Source organism: Dermacentor variabilis, chromosome 1 (assembly GCF_050947875.1).
Source record: "Dermacentor variabilis isolate Ectoservices chromosome 1, ASM5094787v1, whole genome shotgun sequence".
Classification (NCBI taxonomy): domain Eukaryota; kingdom Metazoa; phylum Arthropoda; class Arachnida; order Ixodida; family Ixodidae; genus Dermacentor; species Dermacentor variabilis.
Window position 1 is genome coordinate 81,647,289 of NC_134568.1, and position 23,482 is coordinate 81,670,770.

The 23,482-nt window shown below is 48.4% G+C and overlaps 1 protein-coding gene across 6 annotated transcripts in view; it reads left to right on the forward strand.

Moving 5' to 3' along the window:
* The window catches only part of LOC142579923 (breast cancer anti-estrogen resistance protein 3 homolog), a 266,747-nt gene that overhangs the window by 200,828 nt on the left and 42,437 nt on the right, over positions 1 to 23,482 (forward strand). The window lies entirely within an intron of this gene.

Genomic DNA, 23,482 nt, shown 5'->3' on the forward strand with positions numbered 1-23,482 from the left:
GTGTGTGTGTGTGTGTGTGATATGGCTTGCTAGCGACAAATCCATCGCGAACGTTCCGATAACCATCCTTTCTCGCCAAAAAAAATCAATTTTAGCCCTAAGCAAAAGCCAATGAACAAACCTCGAAAGCAGGTGTCTGGGGAACTTCTTCAAGACATTACCGATTCCTCTGTTTGTTCGGCTTTTTATAGGAGGTGCACTAGTCTCTTTTGCTATTGACAGTATATGTATCCTGCTTGCGTACCTATAGGTATGTGTATGTTATCTGCAGGGCAGTCATATGTCGACCTTTCATTCGGCGGTCGGATTTTCTCACGCAATTTTTTGTCATTTGCTATCAGCGCTGTTGCTGTTCGTAAACACACCACGTGATCAAAAGCAATATTATTTAATGCGACACCTTTTTTTTCTCGGGCCCCTGAAATTTGACTAAGGGCGTAATTAGAATGTGTGCTAGAAGACCTATTGCTCAATCTAGCAGAGCGCGAGAAAATACGCGTACAATATAACAGCAGACACGTCAAGTACTGCTTGTGGTGTATGCCCTTGAGTTGTCCGTGTACCCTTTTTCCCCCGCGCTGTACATTTATCATCTGTACGTACCAACTCGCCCAACTTTCGATCATCAAGGACTGACAACCAATTTTCATGGCACCAATTTTTTTAGTACAATGGAAAGCTTACCGGTCAGAGTGTCTAATCATGAAGTGCTAACGCGGAAAATGCCGTGGAAAATTTTTTTTTCAGAATTTTTCGATCTGCAGTGAGGATTCAGTCGTTCACTGGAAGCATGCTGTACACTGTGATAGGTGAGCCCGATAACGATTATACGCCGGCGTTAGTGGGATCTGCAAGGGGTGTACGGTAGCGCGATTAAAAGACGGGACAAAAGAAGACACACAGAGTGGGAGGCAGACAAGTGCGGCCGTGCTGTAACAAAATATGATTTTGTTTACCAAGTAGATGTTGGAACGAAACGACGCCTTTACACGTGATACGCAGGCGTGTTGCCGTAGCCACTCGTGCATTTTCGATTTCGGAAGCATAGAGTAAGGCGCGAGTGTCTAATAATATAGCAACGGCAATATTAAGCAATAATTATGATGTACATATTAATAGTCGACTTACGTACAGTAATACAATAGAATACATCCGTAGTAAGAAAATGTAACCGCCAGGTCTCACTACATACTGGTTTTTGAGACTTTCTTCGCGAATTTCAAATTATAATGCCTACTTAAATCACGGACAGCGTGATGGATTCTATCACTGTAAATCATGGTCATTTCTTTTCCACCAATGTCTCGCAACATATTCTGGCCAGTTGTCGGTCCCTTTAATCTAGGAGAGCTTAAGTGTCAACACTGTCAAGTTGTGGCTCTGTGCAAGACGTGTCAGATTCACGTAAGAAACTATATTTTCAACCTGAAATCTTACGACTGGGTCAGACGGATGTGGTTTATTTAGGGTGAAATGGGAGAGAGTGACTCCTCGCATGTACATATTCGGTCTAAAGACGTCATCTTTAGCACATTTTTGTTATCGCCTTGTTCATGTGTATGCAAGTTCCTTAAAAGATTAGGATACATATGTCCGAAGGAATGACGAGAATAATAATACATATTTGTTGAGGTGAACTATCTCAAAGAAAAAGAAAGACACACACAAAGGAAGGTAGGATGATCAGTTAGCAGTTATATAAGACCAACTAGCCCAACATTTTGTTTTGCTTCGGATGGCAGGTACATCTTTCACGAGAAGTGCTCAGACACAGCTTTTCCCATTCTGTACACCAACCGCACGTTCACCTTGAATGGACGTTTTTACCAGACTCGTATTTCATGTTCCTGGAGCACCTCGGGCACTCACGGACCTATTTGTTCGTCGCAGTGAACATCTTTTCTCTGTGGCTGAGTGGTCCCACCGCTCACCCGTGCTTTCGCGCTCTCCCTGTAGTTGGCCTCTGCGACGGTATGGCAGGAACGGGTTCTGGGGTAGCGTCACGTTTCCGCCGTGCGCCTTTCTCACGGAACAATCAGCCCTCCCCCGCGCCTGTCAAGGCCGGCAGGGCCCTTTAGAACCGGCGGTGGGCCTGCGGACCGAAGGGAGGCCCCCCCGTCGGCATGGAGACGATGCCGGCGGCTATGCACGCCGGGGAAATAAGTGCGCCTCAAGGACACCTATTTAACGGACGGAGAGCGCCACGCGGGCGTGGTGCTGCTCAGAAGCTGATCGGCTCTCAGCATGGCATCGCAAGCTAGCGACGCAACTCCGCTATTTGAGAGACCACGTTTCCAGCTATCACGCGACGGTTGTGACCGCAGTGCCGACGCACATTATCGTCTGGCGGGGAACATCAGTGAGTGTTTTTCTCGCTACTTGTTCACATGCAAGCATGAACAGCGTATTAATTTGGGCGCTTAAAAACAGATGGGACGAGTGCCACACTTTCAGTACTCAGCCATTTGTTGGAGAACGACCCTTGAATGGCGGGCCAGCGCGGGAAGGGATGGACGCGAGGTGGGACGGCACTGTTGCCGACAGTGTGTACTGCGAGCCTCTCCCGGACGAAAAGCAACCGTGAACGGGAGCTCTCGAGTGTCGCTAGAAGAACAACTGAGACGGAGCTTCGACGAGGAAGCGCGGACCTTACGAGCACAAAATACCGCTTTGTCCCTTGCCGGGCCATACTACTATCACAGCGGGCTTCCCGCTACTGCAGTCCTCCCTCCCTCCGGCCAAAGAGCGGCCGTTGCCTGTTCCCAGCACTAAGAAGGTTGAGAATAGCGCTGCAGGCACCTTCTTCCGGAAGAAAGAAAAATCACCGCCCAAGCACCCCGTAGAAATGGTTAACCAGCGAAGCTAAAACGTGTGGCCCTGGTGTTTATCACTGGGTTAATTACACGATGGCTTGGTAGGCTGCCGGATCCTTGGTACGCAGTTGCTGCTTGCGCTCGGCTGCACGAGCCTGTTCTTGTGCGCCCGGGCGGCAGCATCGGCACGGCGTAGACGAGCTCGTTCCCGGTTCTGCTCGCGGCGTCGCTGATAGAAAGTTGGCTGCTCCTGAGGAGTACGTATGACGCGTGGCCTACCCATTTCGGGGCCGGAGAGAAACTGCTGCACGCGCGCTCGGCTGCGACGGAGAGCGACGAGGTCTACTGGCGCAGCTAATCCAGTACCACCTAGATAGCACAAGTTTCACTCCGATCCATGACGTCATGTTACCCGGCCCGACAGCCATAGAATCTAATGGGGATTCCCCCGAGTAGTTAATAGTGATTTTGGCGTCACCGCTCTCAGCACGCCAGCCTTGTCAATAGAAATTTTGGGTCAGCTAGCGTGGCGTCATGGATCGGAGTACACAGGCCTTGTGCATCTAGGTGGTGTTGGCTAATCGCGCGCCTCTCTTTCTTTCTTTTTTGTTTCGCGCATGGGCATGGGGGAGGAGTTTTCGCCGTACAGGCGACCGACAGACAGACGGACAGACGAATCAGCTAGCCATGTACAGCTTCGCTTTATTTATTTATTTATTTATTTATTTATTTATTTATTTATTTATTTATTTATTTATTTATTTATAAATACTGCGATCTGAAATCAGATCATAGCAGGGTGGGTATACATAGAAATATACAAGCATGTAAACACATACAAATCCATCACATATGCAGGCATTTTCAGACATTGGTGAAGAATACATAACATACAAGAAAAAAAACACACTAGCAGATAACACACACGAATTCATAACATTTGCAAGCATTTTTCAAACATTGATAAGGAATTCTGGGTAACAGTATGAGAATTAAGATTATTCCAGTCTGTTATTGTCCTAGGAAAAAAGGAATATTTGAAACAGTTATTCCGTGCGTTGATGGGGGTTATGGATAAAGCATGCCTTCGTCTCGTGTTATAACCTGATGAGTAAGTAAAGAACTTGGAAGTGTTAACCTTATAATGTCCGTTTACAAGTTGAAAGAGGAACTTTAATCGACAGATACGGTTGCGCACAGTCACCGGAGGTAATCCACTGCGCCTTACGAGCTCACCAACAGACGCGCGGCCGTATGAACTAAAAACAAACCTAACTACCTTATGCTGTACACGTTCCAGTTTTTTAATATTGGTTAAAGTGAATGGGTCCCAAATAATTACGGCATATTCCAACAACGGACGAATGTAGGAATTGTACGCCAGTAAACGAACACCAGACGTACATGATTTCAGTGAGCGCCTCAAGAAAAACAGTTTACGCAAAGAATTCGCAACAACAGTATCTATGTGCTTCGTCCAGGAAAGCTCATTGGTTATCCATAGGCCCAAATATTTGTACTCTCTTACCTCTGATAGAGATACGTTGTCAACATTATATGCAAATTGAAGAGGTTCTTTCTTATGTGTGATTCTCATAAAAACAGTTTTTTTCAAAATTAATAGACATTTGCCATTGTTCGCACCAAGCAGTCACCTTTGCCAGGTCATTATTTAGACGCACCTGATCATCAACAGAAGATATCTTTTCATACAAAATACAGTCATCTGCGTAAAGTTTCACGGAAACTGAAAGTTCTGCGACTATGTCATTTATAAATAACAGAAATAAAAGTGGTCCCAAAACTGATCCCTGGGGGACTCCAGACGCAACCTCTGTATTGTTAGAAGAAGTATTGTTTAAGGTGACAAATTGGTGTCTGTTAGTAAGATAGGCTCTGATCCATGTAAGTATCTGTACATTTTTTATATAATACTCTAATTTATGGATTAATTTGTTATGTGATACCTTGTCAAATGCCTTACGAAAATCCATGAACACAATATCCGTTTGCTTCCCTTCATTAATTGCCTGTGCGAGATCGTGAACAGTCTCAACTAATTGAGTACATGTAGAAAACCTATGCCTGAAACCATGTTGGACATCTGTAAGTACCTTGTGCTCTTCTAAGAAACTTAATATATGTTTATGAATTATATGCTCTAAAATTTTGCATGATGTAGATGTAAGAGATACTGGTAAGAGATACTAATAAATGCGTTAACGTTTGGTTCCCGTAACCTGTATAATGCCCAGCATATATTTACGTACGCTGCACCACACACTGAGCTTTAAAGGAGCATGGGGTTCGGTGCTAAGATCATCATAAACTCTTATTGCATCCGAGTGCAGCGATTATTATGTCGACCTTTAACCTCACAAGCGCCATTCCACATGAAGGAAAATTAGAACATCATCGCCTTTATTTCTGGCCATGGAGAGTACATGAAGTGTTTCTGAGAAAATGATTAATTATTGATCTGTTTCCTGAACTACCCTCAATTGAAAGCTTGCTCCAGCATGTAAAATAATAATAATTAACCCTGCTTTTAACTGTGTGCTAACTTTCCCGTATCAAAAATGATACGTTGGGATATGTGGGGAACCTCACATATCCCAACGTATGATTTTTGAACTATCGCGTATGACATACATTACTTATAGACATCGCATGATCCATAGGGTTCAACGCGGGAATCTTATACCAGCTCCGTAGCACTATAGCGCGAGGAAAAAATCCGGAGACAGAACTAGATTGAAGGAACGAAACAAAGGTGTGACGTGATCCCTCTCTTTCTTTCGTTCTTTTTTTTTTTTTTTGCTGAGTATACAGATATATGACGCTTGCCATTGGGCATGGCGATAGTTTTCCTTGCTCATTCTGGTAATGCCAGCTACTTAAGAGCTCATAGCTGCTTACAGCATGCTCATGGTGACACGTTGCGTCATTAGCATCCTCATACATAGCAGAATGGGAGCATTCGCAGCTGCGAGACGCAAGCCGTTTCGACCCAACCACTATGAAATACGTAATGTGCATCTAAACAAGCATATCATCTAGTACTAATTAAACACGCGAAGGAACGTCATGAGTACCAAGAAAAAGTTCATACAAAACGTGAAAAAATATTCATATGATGCATGCGGGTAGGGCGACCGTTAAGGCGAATTTTCTAAGCTCCTCAAGTACCGTATAGTTCTTATTTGCCGCGTGACTGGCCGCTCGAGGCACTTTGCGTGTATTCGCGGGCTTCTTTAACGCTCGGAAAAAGCTCTTTTATGCAGCACGTATTGAGCAACAGAAAGCTGTAACGGGAGTTTCTCACGTTTCTCTACAATTTTCTAATGGACACTTTTCATCTCATTATAATATTTGAGAAGTTTATTAATTAAGACTAATTATCTAATTAGGCGGAATTAGAGAAATCGTCTGAGTTTCTCCAAGCGACTCCAAACAACGTTACTTTGGTTCTGTCCAGCAACGTGGCATTTCTTTACTTTTAAGTATTGGTGCATGATAGTTTGGACACCCGGTATAATTATATCAGGTCGCGTGCAATTTGCACGTAGACCGAGGAATCCCGTAGACTGCAGGAATCCGACAGGAATCCCGTAGACCCGTAGACTGCAGGAATCTTAGTAACGTGAATAAGGCCTTCAGCACGGATGTTCTTTGGGAGCCCTGGCCTAAAGCTCTTAGTTCTGACGGTCCAATTGGTTCAGCACTCCGCGCAACAGTTGTCGCTCGGCTCTTGAGTGCGTGCGGACACAGATGTGTGTGAGCGTCTCTTCACGGCTGCACGTGCAAGTTCAGAGTCCACCCTTTGACTCCTGATTCTCCCTCTTAGGTCGCGAGGAAATGCTGCTTCATTGTGGGTTCTGCGTTCCGAAACCTTCACACCGAGCAAAGCCGCACGCACATACTAAGAACAGAAATTATTAATAACGACGGCAGATAACGGTGCATATCTAGGTCTACTGGCTAGGTCGCGACGGCCAACTTCCGTAGACGAACATGAACGCACTGCGCGTTTTTCTTTTCTTTTTTTCCTCGTTTCTTTCGGCTTGTCAGGGGGTAGGTGCGCTCCACGAAATCGGAGACCCACGGCTATTGTCTGCCGCGAGCAATGATCTCAGCGAAACGACGCCCGTGCGGAGGAGGATGCTCAGCCTGCTGCTGCGGACCCACTAATGCCCGCTTGGTGGCTGCATGCATGTGGTGCTTGGTGGCTCTGGGAAGAAGGGCAGGAAAATAGGCGCGCTCAAGTCGTCGCCCCCGCTTTACCGTGTTTTTTTTCCCCTCTAGACTGACGACCGAGGATTTTGGTAATAAACAAAGGAAAAAAAGAAGGGAGGAGACAGGACTGAGAGGGGATGGGGAAGCCAGAGAACGGCTCGCTTCCATTGTTGGCTCCTCTTTCGTCTCGTTGTAGTCCCCCCACCCCCCACCCCTCTTCCTCCGTCGTGCGCATGTGTCTTGTAATGACAGGGCCGGCTTGGCTGTGTGCTGCTCGAATTCGGTGCAGCCTATCGTCTTCGCTGCTGTGAAGCGGTTTTAAAGTAGGCGTACTGCGGTGGAGTTTGACGCACTTTTGTACGAAAGGCTGAACATTGCGTGTCCTGTGAGTATAGGAAGTCGCAAGAGCATGTCGCCTTCTCTGTTATTATTGCTTTTTTTGCATTTCTTTTTGCACCCATTCAAGCTGACGATTGTTCTCCAATGATTCACCTTTCTTGGAGGGACTGACGCGGTCGCTCAGTGCAATGCCTGTGAAGCAAAAACGAGGGGACATGAACTAGGAGGACACTGACTCCTTAGTGCAATATAATTTTTGTGCGCTGCTTGTTACTTATGAGACCGACGGTGATATAAGCTTCGGCTTCGTTCTCGACATGGCCGCCTTTAGCTTCACTTTCGAGATCGACTGTACGTACCACCTGTCTTTCTTACCCGTACGCTATTTCGGCCGTATGATAGTTATGAACGCGAATTAGCGACTGCCATCTCACATCTCACATACCAGTAATTTAGTAGAGACCAAACCGCATCTTGCACAGGCGGGTCACACCTTTCAGCACTGGAAATCCGAACTAATTGGTTCATCTTGACATGATTACTTACTTGCTCTTGCAACTGGTTCGGCGTTCCGTGCGCAATGGACGTGACTTGATTAACTCCGGGCCGTCTGCACGTGAGTGTTTGTATCGGGCACACAGACCGTCCGCGTCGCTTGATCGACGATTGGTGTCTATAAAAATTTTAGCCTGATTCCTCGCACAAGGGCTTCTCACATGCATCACCTCTCTCTAAACCTCTCTGTCACACACGGTCTCCTATTGTTCATCCGTACCTTCCGTACTTCTTTTCTCTGCTATTTCACACCTCTTTTCCTATTCCGCAGTGCAGGGTAGTCAGCCGGAGATATCCTCTGGTTAACCTCTATATCTTTCCGTTGCTTTTGTCTTTCTCTCTTTGTGCGTGCATGTTTTCACTATGTTTGCATCATCACTAAAGTGCAGTTCTAAGCAATATACGCCAGGTGATTCTTTCTTTCTTAGTAAAAACGCATTTAAAAAGAGAAATAAACTTAAGCGCTACGAGGACTCTTTCTTCGCGGCTCATGCCGTCAGTCCTGTGGACGATAGGCAAGTAGCCATCGCAGTCTGTTCATCAATTGACTAAAATGATTATTTTGAAGTACTGGATATAATGCCTATGATGCAACGACATCTTTCAGGAGTCGCCGTGGGAGGCTCAAGCAATTTGCGCGATTTGAAAGGAACCAGCCGTTGTTGAGATGTGTTGCATGGGCGAGTTGGTTCATGACACGGGTTACCTAAAAAAATGCAAAAAAAAAGGACTCGGGCAAGACGGAGAACAGCACAAGTGCTCAATTAAAGAGGCGCTTGTGGACTGTTTTTCACATTTCCTCGCCCCTATTCAGAAACTAGGCGCGTAAAGAGCGCTAGAAACGCTGCCCGTGTGACGCTTCACGCCTCGTTTGGTTTCTTTGCGCCAACGGGCTTCACCGCCCGTGCGCACGCTTTATCTAGCGACGCGGACATAGACAGACAAGGACGATGAGCTAATTTTCGACTTAAATTTCCAACTGAACAGAACCGACTCTTAGAATCTAACGTGTTGTGCACAGAAGGGACACCACAAAGAAGACGGGCAGCAACAGAGCGCACAACATGTTCAATTCTGACGATCACTGCGCCCAACGCCACGTCGTTTTGAACCGACTCTGCAGGTCGGCAGGTGCGGTTATTTGCCTTGTCTTGTTTCTGTGGGTTGCTTGTTTTTAATGCGGGAGCATTCTTGGGTTACTTCACACACTTTGTATCTATCTTGTATCTATCGCTTTGTATCTTCACGCACGTGCGTTTATCTACGTATGTTTTTATTGTATTTAACCGTTTTCCCGCCCACGGGTAATTGGGTATAGTCCGTAATCTAATGGGTGGCACATCGGGCTGCTGTGCTGAGTGTGTTCCCTCAGCACAGCAGCCATACGCGAAGACAAACTTGAACTATTTTGTAAGAAAACCAGGCAATTAACTGTGGTTAAGTGTCACACTAAACAACGTAGGCTCCAAAATGTTATCCTTCTGTAACATTTCAGCAATGACAGTGCAGCGGTAAGTGCAAATTCTTCCTTAGAACACGTTAAGCGAGATACACAGGGCCCTGCATATACCGTGTGCGCCACCTAACGTTAGCCGAGCTGTTCAACGGACAAAAAAAAAAAAAACACAGACATAATAAACACGGTGCAAGATGCAATTATAAGACCTACAGTGTTTGCTGGTAATAATTCTGACGACCGAACACCGTAGGTCATCATCATCATCATCATCATCAGCCTAGTTACGCCCACTGCAGGGCAAAGGCCTCTCCCATACTTCTCCAACTACCCCGGTCATGTACTAATTGTGGCCATGTTGTCCCTGCAAACATCTTAATTTCATCCGCCCACCTAACTTTCTGCCGCCCCCTGCTACGCTTCCCTTCCCTTGGAATCCAGTCCGTAACCCTTAATGACCATCGGTTATCTTCCCTCCTCATTACATGTCCTGCCCATGCCCATTTCTTTTTCTTGATTTCAACTAAGATGTCGTTTACCCGCGTTTGTTGCCTCACCCAATCTGCTCTTTTCTTATCCCTTAACGTTACACCCATCATTCTTCTTTCCATAGCTCGTTGCGTCGTCCTCATTTTTTCAGCAGAACCCTTTTCGTAAGCCTCCAGGTTTCTGCCCCATATGTGAGTACTGGTAACACACAGCTGTTATACACTTTCCTTTTGAGGGATAGTGGCAACCTGCTGTTCATGATTTCAGAATGCCTGCCAAACGCACCCCAGCCCATTCTTATTCTTCTGGTTATTTCAGTCTCATGATCCGGATCCGTGGTCACTACCTGCCCTAAGTAGATGTATTCCCTTACCACTTCCAGTGCTTCGCTACCTATCGTAAACTGCTGTTCTCTTCCGAGACTGTTAAACAATACTTTAGTTTTCTGCAAATTAATTTTCAGACCCACCCTTCTGCTTTGCCTCTCCAGGTCAGTGAGCATGCATTGCAATTGGTCTCCTGAGTTACTAAGCAAGGCAATATCATCAGCGAATCGCAAGTTGCTAAGGTATTCTCCATCAACTTTTATCCCCAATTCTTCCCACTCCAGGCCTCTGAATACCTCCTGTAAACATGCTGTGAATAGCATTGGAGATATCGTATCTCCCTGTCTGACGCCTTTCTTTATAGGGATTTTGTTACTTTCTTTGTGGAGGACTACGGTGGCTGTGGAGCCGCTATAGATATCTTCCAGTATTTTTACATATGGCTCATCTACACCCTGATTCCGTAATGCCTCCATGACTGCTGAGGTTTCGACTGAATCAAACGCTTTCTCGTAATCAATGAAAGCTATATATAAGGGTTGGTTATATTCTGCACATTCCTCTATCACTTGATTGACAGTGTGAATATGGTCTATTGTTGAGTAGCCTTTACGGAATCCTGCCTGGTCCTTTGGTTGACAGAAGTCTAAGGTGTTCCTGATTCTATTTGCGATTACCTTAGTAAATACTTTGTAGGCAACGGACAGTAAGCTGATCGGTCTATAATTTTTCAAGTCTTTGGCGTCCCCTTTCTTATGGATTAGGATTATGTTAGCGTTCTTCCAAGATTCCGGTACGCTCGAGGTTATGAGGCATTGCGTATACAGGGTGGCCAGTTTCTCTAGAACAATCTGACCACCATCCTTCAACAAATCTGCTGTTACCTGATCCTCCCCAGCTGCCTTCCCCCTTTGCATAGCTCCTAAGGCTTTCTTTACTTCTTCTGGCGTTACCTGTGGGATTTCGAATTCCTCTAGGCTATTCTCTCTTCCACTATCGTCGTGGGTACCACTGGTACTGTATAAATCTCTATAGAACTCCTCAGTCACTTGAACTATCTCATCCATATTGGTAACGATATTGCCGGCTTTGTCTCTTAACGCACACGTCTGATTCTTGCCTATTCCTAGTTTCTTCTTCACTGTTTTTAGGCTTCCTCCGTTCCTAAGAGCCTGTTCAATTCTATCCATATTATAGTTTCTGATGTCCGCTGTCTTACGCTTGTTGATTAACTTAGAAAGTTCTGCCAGTTCTATTCTAGCTGTAGGGTTAGAGGCTTTCATACGTTGGCGTTTCTTGATCAGATCTTTCGTCTCCTGCGATAGCTTACTGGTTTCCTGTATAACGGCGTTACCACCGACTTCTATTGCGCACTCCTTAATGATGCCCATGAGATTGTCGTGCATTGCTGCAACACTAAGGTCCTCTTCCTGAGTTAAAGCCGAGTACCTGTTCTGTAGCTTGATCCGGAATTCCTCTAGTTTCCCTCTTACCGCTAACTCATTGATTGGCTTCTTGTGTACCAGTTTCTTCCGTTCCCTCCTCAAGTCTAGGCTAATTCGAGTTCTTACCATTCTATGGTCACTGCAGCGTACCTTGCCGAGCACGTCTACATCTTGTATGATGCCAGGGTTCGCGCAGAGTATGAAGTCGATTTCATTTCTAGTCTCACCATTCGGGCTCCTCCACGTCCACTTTCGACTAACTCGCTTGCGGAAAAAGGTGTTCATTATCCGCATATTATTCTGTTCTGCAAACTCTACTAATAATTCTCCTCTGCTATTCCTAGAGCCTATGCCATATTCCCCCACTGACTTGTCTCCAGCCTGCTTCTTGCCTACCCTGGCATTGAAGTCGCCCATCAGTATAGTGTATTTTGTTTTGACTTTACCCATCGCCGATTCCACGTCTTCATAAAAGCTTTCGACTTCCTGGTCATCATGACTGCATGTAGGGGCATAGACTTGTACCACCTTCAATTTGTACCTCTTATTAAGCTTCACAACAAGACCTGCCACCCTCTCGTTAATGCTATAGAATTCCTGTATGTTACCAGCTATTTCCTTATTAATCAGGAATCCGACTCCTAGTTCTCGTCTCTCTGCTAAGCCCCGGTAACACAGTACATGCCCGCTTTTTAGCACTGTATATGCTTCTTTTGTCCTCCTAACCTCACTGAGCCCTATTATATCCCATTTACTACCCTCTAATTCCTCCAATAACACTGCTAGACTCGCCTCGCTAGATAGCGTTCTAACGTTAAACGTTGCCAGGTTCAGATTCCAATGGCGGCCTGTCCGGAGCCAGGTATTCTTAGCACCCTCTGCAGCGTCACAGATCTGACCGCCGCCGTGGTCAGTTGCTTCGCGGCTGCTGGGGACTGAGGGCCGGGGTTTGATTGTTGTATTCATATAGGAGGTTGTGGCCCAGTACTGCACCAGGGTGGCCAATCCTGCTCTGGTGAGAGAGTGCGTTACCGGTTCTGGTCACCGGGATCAGGCCGCACTCCAGGCCTGTTTGTGCAATTTTCTCAAACAGGTCACACCGTAGGTATTAAAATGTTATCTAGCACCTTCTTTCTTAACTCTTTTTTTTCTCTTTTCGTTGAACAGCTTGGCTGACGTTAGCTGGGACACCCTATCTACGAATAAATTAACAAATAAAGATGTCCACCCGCGCGATTGGAACGCAAAATCGCCAGCACAGAAGCCCACTACTCTAAACATTATGCCACACACGATAGAACGTCCTTAAGAATTTCCCGCATGCAAGCCAGCGCGTAATGACGCTTGGCCTTGTAAGAGTTGAGGACTTTGGGATGAAAACTTGGGAGTGTATTTACATTATTTACAGTGAGAGTCAATTAACAGTCTTAAAGTCATTACGGGCCGGCAGCAACTCGGATGCTGCGGCCCGCGGCAAGAAGCTCGAAAGAGAAGAATCAAGGAATGCTCTAGGAATGCTCTCTTGCTGCTCCCGGTCTGTGTCTTTTTAAGCCCTTCGGTGTCTCGAAGACACGTCACGTTCGGCCAATGGGAGAGCCCGCTCAGGTGACGCCATTTTCGGCCAATCGGCGAGTCCGCTCAGGGGTCTTCATTTTCGGCCAATGGTAGGCGCCCGTGCGATGGTGTCACACACGGAGGAGAGGGTCGCTGCTTGGTCCCCAATTGTCCGAAGGCTTACTTCTCCCTGCGGTCTTGCCTTGCTGACTTGCAATGTGCCGTCACAATAGGCGGATGGGGGCGACGCTGCCAGGGTTTCACGGTGCATTACACCCGTCTTGCCTCTTGGACCCAAGTTACCTGGAACAGTGCCAGGCTCTCGCTTCACTTTTGGGAAGAGTCAAGCAGTGAATAGCTCCACCTGCGGCACACGAGGTGGGGGCCGCCAACTTGTTTGCACGTGCTGCGCCTCTGGAATGTGGTATCCGTGCTTCTGCGCTTCTTAATTAGCTGTGGCGCGATACGATGTGGTCTGGTGAACTCGAAGTAGGCTCAGGAAACGGTCCCGTATCTAACAGCCTGCTTTCCGAACACTGTTAAGAATGGCGAGCTGCAATGCAAGATTGCCACCCAGTTACGACCGGGGAACAAGACGCGCATCCCCCACTCTCCGTCGCTTCAGCTAGGATGCGTTCGATGAAGCGGGCTTTGTGCTGACACCGCCGCCATCCTCTAGCCACAGCGTGACTAAATCGCCGTTGTGACGGAATGAGTTCGGCGGGCGAACTATTGTGCCCAAACTCCCCAGCGCGGACCTGATCTGCTACGCGTGCGCGAGCTGCCGCGGGAAAGCCGTTTTTTGTTGCTTCCCACGCGCCGACGGGGACGCAGGACAACGAGCTACCCAGAATGGCTCCGAGCTACCCGGAACGGCTCCCCTCTGACGTCGGTTCCGGACATTCGCCCGTGTGAGCCTTTGTGTGTGTGGGCTCAAACGTGTGAGCCTTTGTGTGTGTAAACGGTCTTGCGGGGCGGCGGCGAGTTTACAATGAGAAAACGAACGTTCGCGTCACCTTGTATCGCGGGAGGACTTAGTGTTTAAAAACTGCTGTGGGGCGAATGCTCGACACACTTCTCTCGTGCAGTCATGTTGGACTGACACTCTTTTTCTCAAGCAGTCATGTTAGACTGATTTAAATACTGTAAATAAACCCATATTCCTCGTTCTCGATGAGAAGCAGTTCTTCCCTTCATCAACGTCCTCAGCGTGGATAAGTTGGACGACGGCATGGGCCAGCTACCTTCGAATTCATGCCCGACTCCAATCTTGACAACGGATCACGAGCGATGGGATTGAGCCCCCAATCCTGACAACACTGACTTCCCGTCGGTCTCGCCTCCACGTGCGACGCGAGGAGCAACACCACTGGCGGCGCTCGTCATCACGCCCGCGTTGCGAGACGTTTCGTAGCTTACAGGGCGCTGTTACTTCTGCCAATGCAGGAGTGGTCTTAAGTGCTGCGTCGCGCCAAGATGTCGCACCCGCATGTTCTTTGAGCACTGTCCTAGGAGCCCAACCACAGCGTTGAACAATTGCCATTGCTGTCAACGGCTGGCCGTTGAGGTGAAACTGTCAATTCTTAAATAAATCCATAAAAAATGTCCGACGGCCGCATTCAAACAGAGGAACTTTAACACAGAAGCCCGATACCGCAACCATTACGGCTTTGACGCTTTCCCCCCTCAACGGCGTGCCTCATGATCAGATTGTAGTTTTGGTGTGTAAAACCCCGAAAATTATTTATAATAATTAACACGCCAACATACGTCAAAATGTGGGCCGATCCTGAAAATGCTGCAATCTAGAAGTGTGTGCCGATCCCGAAGATACTGCAGTAAAAATGTGACCCCGACGCTCCTGCTCCCCTCACCCTTGACGCGTTGAGAGTGCTGGGTGCGGTGACTCCGCCCATATATGTCACCCCCAACTCGCTCAGGAAGACTTCCTTCTTTCATCGACTTCAACTTGAGGTTGAATCGCCTTCCAATTTCTTTCTAATCTGGCTGTCCCCGCCTTCCGTGTGTGTGTAATAATAATAATAATAATAATATTTGGGGTTTTACGTGCCAAAACCACTTTCTGATTATGAGGCATGCTGTAGTGGAGGACTCCGGAAATTTTGACCACCTGGGGTTCTTTAACGTGCACCTAAATCTAAGCACACGGGTGTTTTCGCATTTCGCCCCCATCGAAATGCGGCCGCCGTGGCCGGGATTCGATCCCGCGACCTCGTGCTCAGCAGCCCAACACCATAGCCACTGAGCAACCACGGCGGGTATTCCGTGTGTGTGTGTGTGTGTGTGTGTGTGTATATATATATATATATATATATATATATATATATATATATATATATATATATATGCATGCTCCGGTAAGATCTATTGACAACACTTTTAGAAATAGAGACAAAGAAAGAAGTGCAGAGAGGTTAACCAAGGAATTACTCTTGCTTTACTCTAATCTAGCTGCGCATCTTTCATTACGTATCATCTCACACAACATGGTCACCCTGTATTTTTATGTCGTCAGAGCGGTGTGGTTAAGCTGTCACAGCAGTACATGCACTGAAGAACAGCTTTAATCTTTGATGATAATGAAGTTTTTATCCCACCACTCATTCTCTTATAAATTTTATATATGAAAAAAATATTCGATTTGATATTCGAACCAGTATTTCCTTCGAATATTCGTTCTTCGATTCGAAGGTTTTACTACTCGAACAGTCCTTCTGATAGGGTACAAATGGACATGCCTCGAAGACTGACTGACTTCAATTCCCAATTTTTCTAGAATGTGCCCCGAAGTAAGTAGCGGGATTTTGTTTATTAGCTAATGACAGCTTGCAATTTAATGTAAAAGTAATATCCGCCTCTTCACTAATGCAGCCGAAGTACCGGAATAGAGCTGCCGCATGTGGTTTCTTAAAGAAATATGTTAAGGTTTAAAACAGAAATAAGAAAGAAACGGTACATTGTCCTGCGACTTGGACGGTTTTCAATATTCCCGCCATGTTTTTCATGGCGTTCTCCGCCAAGTCTAGAATGCAGCGGCGAGTCTCCCTAAATGGAAACACGTTAACATGCGGCAACGAATCACCTCAAGTATAGTTCTCCACTCATTTCCTACATCCATGTCCCCGCGTTCGCTTTACTCTGCTGCTTTCTTCCCACGAAGCCCCTCGCCCTGCTAGGAACCTTTTTGTGCGGCATGCGTGAGTGATAAGATCCATCCGACTCACTGTGCGCTTCGTGAACTAGTTAATGGCAGTTCAAGGCCAGTTCTTGCTCGTGCTGAACCGGCACGGTATGACCTGCACAAGCGCTGCACTACCTATCTCACGAGCGCAGATAACGCTGTGAACTCGTCCTCCATGAAGCATGTGCTCTGTGGAACGAATGGCGCCGTGCAGATGCCGCCATGTTGAACTGCTAAAACGAATAGCTAAGTTCAGCACCTCCTGAAATGGTTCAGAAAGTGCAGGCGAATCGAATAGGCCTATAGGGCCATCTCTGGTGTAATGGCGTCACAGAAAAAACGAAGACGGTAAAGTAGACATGGTGAACACAAGAGCCGTCTTGGTTTTTTACAGCGAAGCTGTTTACATCTATAGCCCCTGTATGCATGCCCCGCATGCGTTGCAAAAGGGGATACCCTGGCCGGCTTATGTCCGTATACAGGCGAGATGAATGTGTGCACCGAACCACCGACCCGCGAAGGAGGTGAAAGCTTCAAGCACTCCGCCAACTTCCAAAAATAAGTTTAATATATATATATATATATATATGTGTGTGTGTGTGTGTGTGTGTGTGTGTGTGTGTGTGTGTGTGTGTGTGTGTGTGTGTGTGTGTGTGTGTGTGAAAGTGCACTTCGTATAGCTAGTTGGCATTCGCGCGCTTTATTTGTTTTAAGTCCTTTTGGCGAATGATGAGAGGTGGAAAGGGTGTGGCGACAGCTCCTGTGCAAGTTGCTTGGGCCTCTGTGGTTATAACGTCACGCGCGTCGGAGGTGACGACGAGGCTGCTGCAGCGGTTGCGGCATATGCACGGAAGCAGGTGCGGTGACCGCGGCGGCACTTGTGTCGGCGTAGCGTGGTGCCGTATTAAAAGGCGGATGTATGATTTCGTAATGTATGCAGCCCATGCGTGCAGCCTAAACAGCTTCGCTGGTAATCCGTTCCCATATGAATGTTGTGGTCCCGCGATTTTTTTTTCAGTGGCGCCGTTGCACGAGAAATGAACCAAACCATCTAGCCAAACTTTCCGTACTTGGGAGTGATAGACCTACGAAGGGATCAGTCGATGGTTTTATTGTGCATTCCCAGGTACATATCGACGGTGGCTCGTAACCACGCGTAAAAAAAAAATGGGAGGGGGGGGGGGGATACCGCCGGAAACCCACCGCTTTTTCTACTGGGTAGAGATAGCCCCAAGCCTGGTGTTCGGCTTCTTGTGGGGTTTCGCATCTCGAGAGGTGGTCCTGTAGATATCTCTAGGCGTGGGCTCTTTGCGCATCTTAAGAGTCCAGCCACAGACGGCCTCAGCATCCGCCCCGGCTGTGGGAGGCAGACTAGAGCTGCCACCGAGTGTACCTACCGGTAAAATTGGTGCGAGCGCGCTCCTGGCCTGCTGCTCGGCCATAATGCGTGACCTCAACGCCGGGAAAGGGGTGTTTATCCTCAACCCGAGAGCGTCTCCGCTAGTAGGTGCTTTGGTATAAAACTTGGTATAAAAAGCGCGTAAAACTTCATAATTTAATTAATTTTAATTTTTGAAAGAGTGGATAGCTCGAGAGTGCATCTGCGCCAGTCTTTCCCCGAAGCGAATGCGCTGCTCGCACTCAACGCTTCTATGTGGCCTCTTTGGATCCCACCGATGGCATCCAGATGTTTTGGTCCTGCCGATGGCATCGGTTGTTGGGATCGCACCGCTGGTACGATCTGTTGGGAACTCGGCGCTGACGCCCGTGGTTGTACCTGGGTCGCAAGCCCCAAGGGTAGCGTTGGCCTGGCGGCCTGGGGTACAACTGGAAGCATCCGAAGGTCCCGGCAAAGCATGAGTCGACTGGTAACAACAAAACAACTTGTTTATTTTAACATCGCAAAGAGTTGGCGGTCAGGTTGACCGAAGTAGAGAGACGGGAGAGCACTTTACTCAACAGAAGAAATCGGAGCCCTCCTTTTGGCGTCCGGGGGCAGCTGTTTTTATACTCTCGCAGTTGAGGGCAAGAAGGAACCCCTCAATAGACGAGCACGTGAATGTACAATGGGCTAATGGTGACGCACACTGTCGTAGCGCTGCCGGTCAGGCACAATGACTGGAATGAGAGGGTGATCCCTGCTGTCGCACCGCCTGGTTCGGGCACAATGACTGGAATGAGAGGGTGACCCCTGCTTTCGCATCGCCTGGTCCGGGCACAATGACTGGAATGAGAGGGTGACCCCTGCTTTCGCATCGCCTGGTCCGGGCACAATGACTGGAAGGAGAGGGTGACCCCTGCTTTCGCATCGCCTGGTCCGGGCACAATGGCACATACACTCACACACGCACATGAAGACACGTGGCATCGGAACATGCCTGGAAACGCCTGGAAACGCCTGGCGGGGAGCGTTGCGGCGACGCCGAACGGGCCAAAATGTCTGCCGCCCCGCCGCAGTCGCGCCGGCAAAACCGCGTGTCGCAGGCGAAACGCAACAGACCGCCCCGCCGGGGGAAGGAGATCCCGATGGACAGGGGACAGCATCCGCTGTCCGGAGGGATGTCGCTCGATGATGCTCATAACCGAAGTCGGGCGTCCCTCGACGTTTCTTGAGCGCAGCGCACAGAGAAGGCCTCGTTCTCTCGTTCAGGTTCGCACGGGACACTGCAAAGTGACTTCGGGAGAGTTCACATTTTTGCTCTCGTTCCCGGCAAGCGTTAGAACTACGCTGAAACTCAACCGCTCAGTCAGCAAGCACGGCACAACCCTCACTAAGCCCTGCCAGGCTCTTTCCCCTTTTTATACCACTGCCTAGTTCCTTACAGTAGTCTAGCATCACTCAGAACGCGTCCACAAATTGAAAAATTGCACTAGAAAGCATATCATCACTTTGAAACACTAAACAAAAGCAATATGTTAAAAAAAATCCTGCCTCAGGAAGAAAAACATCAGTAACAAACAATTTTTAGGCTGATTCCTACGTTAGGGGCTTCGACTTAAGCCATCGGCGTTACCGTTGAGACTCCCCTTTTTGTAACGCACCTCAAAGGAATATTGTTGTAAAGCGAGGCTCCAGCGCAGGAGGCGGCCATTTTTGGGAGAGATGGTCTGCAGCCATTGGAGAGGGCAGTGATCCGTCTCAATGATAAACCTCGAGCCGGCTAGATAGCATGACAATTTCTGAACGGCCCACACGAGACATGCACACTCTTTCTCGGTGGCGCTATACGCCTGCTCACGACTGGTCAGCTTACGACTAGCATACAGGACGGGGTGTTCTACTTCTCCCTTTTCCCGTTGGCACAGTACAACGCCCATGCCTCGCTCACTAGCATCGCACTGAACAATGAACCCTTTTGTATAGTCTGGCGATCGTAGCACAGGCTGGTTTGTTAGGGCACTCTTTAGGGCGCTAAAAGCTCTTTCCTTTGTCTCGTCCCAGACGACTGTTTGAGGCTCTGTCTTTCTTAGAGCATCCGTCAGGGGAGCCGCGATATCAGAGTACCTGGGGATGTACCTCTGATAGTAGCCGGCGACACCTAAGAACGACCGAATATCGGTCTTTGTGCGCGGTTGCGGAAAGTCTCGCACAGCGGCCACTTTTATTTCAGAGGGGCGGCGACGACCCTGACCAATCACGTGACCGAGGTAGACAACCTCGGCCTGTGCTAACTGGCACTTAGGAGCCTTGACTGTCAAGCCCGCTTCGCGCAGGCGGGTTAGCACTGCCCGCAAGTGTGCCATATGCTCAGACCAGGATGCGGAGAATATCGCTACGTCGTCTAGATACGGTAAAGCGAATTCTTGCTGTCCCCGCAACACTTTATCCATGAGGCTTGAAAAACAGTATGGCGCGTTCTTCAAACCAAAACTCAACACTTTAGGACGGAATGTTCCCATTGGTGAAATGAACGCCGCATACCTACTAGCCTCTTCTGTAAGTGGAACCTGCCAATAACCCCTGACAAGATCTAGGGTGGAAATAAACTGAGCGCTACTAACTTTCTCAAGGCGCTCCTCGATGTTAGGGATCGGATAAATTTGATCCTTAGTGATGGAATTAAGCCTGCGGTAGTCGACGCAAGGACGAGGTTCCTTGCCCGGTACCTCAACTAAAATCAAAGGGGAGGTATAATCACTCTCACCTGCCTCAATAACACCGAGCTGTAGCATTTTCTTTACCTCAGCCTCCATAATATCGCTCTGGCGGGGTGACACCCGATACGCCTTGGATCGTACTGGCTCTGGGGAGGTAAGTTCTATATCATGAGTAAGTACAGAAGTCCTACCAGGCCTCTCAGAGAACAGACCTTGAAACTCTTGTAATAGCTGGTGTAGTTCGGTTTTCTGCTCGGGCGACAGCGGTGCTTTACTGATAAGGTCACTAATGACTTGACCGGTGTCTTCCCTGTTCGTCACTGAGCCTAGTCCCGGAAGCTCGACCGGAAGCTCTTCAGGAACGTTTACCATCATGCACACCACTGCTTCCCTTTGTCTATAAGGTTTGAGCAGATTACAGTGGTAAACTTGCTGTGCTTTCCGCTTTCCTGGCAGACTTACCACGTAGTTAACGTCCGACAGTTTCTGAACAATTCGTGCTGGGCCCTCCCACTGCACGTCTAGTTTGTTGTTTAGCGATGTGCTCAATATCATGACCTCATCGCCCACCTCAAAACGACGGGCCCTGGCTGTCCGATCATAATAAACCTTGGCCCTCTGCTGGGCCTTTGTCATTGCTTCACCTGACAACTCCTGTGCCCTTCTTAAGCGTTCGAGGAGCTTAAGTACGTACTCCACCACGACTGGGTCGTCGCCCCTGCCTTCCCATGATTCTCGAAGCATGCGAAGCGGAGACCGAAGCGAGCGACCGTACACCAGTTCAGCTGGCGAAAACCCCGTAGCCGCATGCGGCGCGGTTCTTAACGCAAACATCACCCCAGGCAGACACAGCTCCCAGTCAGTTTGATGTTCAAAACACAAGGCTCTCAACACGCGCTTCATGACGGAGTGGAGCTTCTCAACGGAATTCGACTGTGGGTGGTACACTGAGCTGTGTAGCAGCTTTACCCCACACCTTTCGAGAAAAGTTGTCGTCAAAGCGCTAGTAAACACTGTGCCCTGATCTGATTGGATTTCTGCAGGAAAACCAACTCGCGCAAATATGGACAGTAGTGCATTGACTATCTCAACTGAGCTGAGTTCTTTAAGCGGCACTGCTTCAGGGAACTTTGTCGCTGGGCAGATCACAGTCAAAATGTGTCTGTACCCCGTGGCTGTTACCGGCAGAGGTCCCACTGTATCAATAACGAGCCGTCTAAAAGGCTCCGTAATGATAGGTACCAATTTCAACGGCGCCCTCGATTTGTCCCCTGGTTTGCCCACCCGCTGACAGGTGTCACATGACCTCACGAAGTGGTCTGCGTCCCGAAAACACCCTGGCCAATAGTACTCTTGCAAGAGACGGTCCTTAGTTTTCTTAACTCCAAGGTGTCCGGACCACGAACCCCCGTGTGACAAGCGCAACAGATCCTGACGATAGCATTGAGGCACGATCAGCTGATCGAACTCCACTCCTCGGCGGTCTAGATACTTCCGGTACAGGACTCCACCTCTTTCCACAAAACGCGCAGTTTTCCTGGCGATACCTTTTTTGACATTGCAGCGCACGTTTTCTAGGCTACCATCCTTCTTTTGCTCGGCTATCAAAGCCGACCGGCTGACTTTTAGCAACCTATCAAGTCCGTCTGACGTAGGCGCGATGAGCAAATCAGTAGATAGCTCTTCTAACTTTCCCGCATCGGGATTTTCCTCTCCGGTATCTGGTGCCTTTAACGTTACAGACTCAAGTTTATTCAGTTCGGGCGTGCTCTGAATATCAGCTTGCTGCGCCTCTGACCCTTTTTCTTTGTTTGATAACGTCTGCCCCGCAACTACCGCCTTTGCAGCGAGCTCCCGAACCTTCGATCTGGTTAAGGCCTGAACACTAGCTTCACCAAACAAAAGCCCCTTCTCGCGCAGGAGGTGATCGGACCTGTTTGAAAATAGGTACGGGTACTGGGGTGGCAGCATAGATGACACTGCCGCCTCCGTCTCAAGCGCTCCGAAAGGTCCTTCAATAAGCACCCTTGCTACTGGCAGACACACGCTATGAGCTTCCACGGCTTGCTTGATCCATGCGCACTCGCCCGTGAACATATGGGGTTCTACGTAGGACGGGTGAACTACATTCATCGTAGCTGCGGAATCGCGAAGCACTCGGCACTCTTTCCCGTTCACGAGGAGGTCTCGCATGTAAGGCTCGAGAAGCTTCATGTTCTCGTCAGTGCTGCCTATTGAAAAAAACACAACTTTTGGTGTTGTTTCCGGACACTGCGCCGAAAAGTGACCCGGCTTCTGGCACGTATAACAAACGCCCGCTCGCCTCATCTCGAACCGCTTTCTGCGTTTGGCTGCCGCCGTCTCTTTACGTTTGGTCGGACTGCTTTCACTCGCATCCTCACTACGCGTGTCCCCCTTTAATCTCATGGGTGTGAACTTCGGCCTCTCAAACTTCGAGCCAAATTCACCCTTTTGACCGTCCTTAGCTCCGCGAGCCCGACGCGTCACAAACTCCTCGGCTAGCTCAGCGGCTTTAGCCACCGTACAAACGTCTGGCCTATCCAAGACCCAGTATCGCACGTTCTCCGGTAACCGACTATAAAACTGTTCTAGCCCGAAGCACTGCAGAACTTTATCGTGGTCACCAAACGCTTTCTCTTCTTTGAGCCACTCCTGCATGTTCGACATAAGCCTGTACGCAAACTCTGTATATGACTCACTTTTGCCTTTCTCATTTTCCCGAAACTTCCGACGGAACGCCTCCGCAGACAGCCGGTACTTTTTTAGCAGACTCGATTTCACTTTGTCGAAATCCTCTGCCTCCTCTCTATCCAAGCGAGCGACTACGTCGGCCGCCTCGCCGGGTAACAAAGTGAGCAAGCGCTGTGGCCACGTTTCCCGAGAGAACCCCTGCTTCTCGCACGTTCGCTCAAAGTTAACCAGGAACAAACCAATGTCCTCTCCAAGCT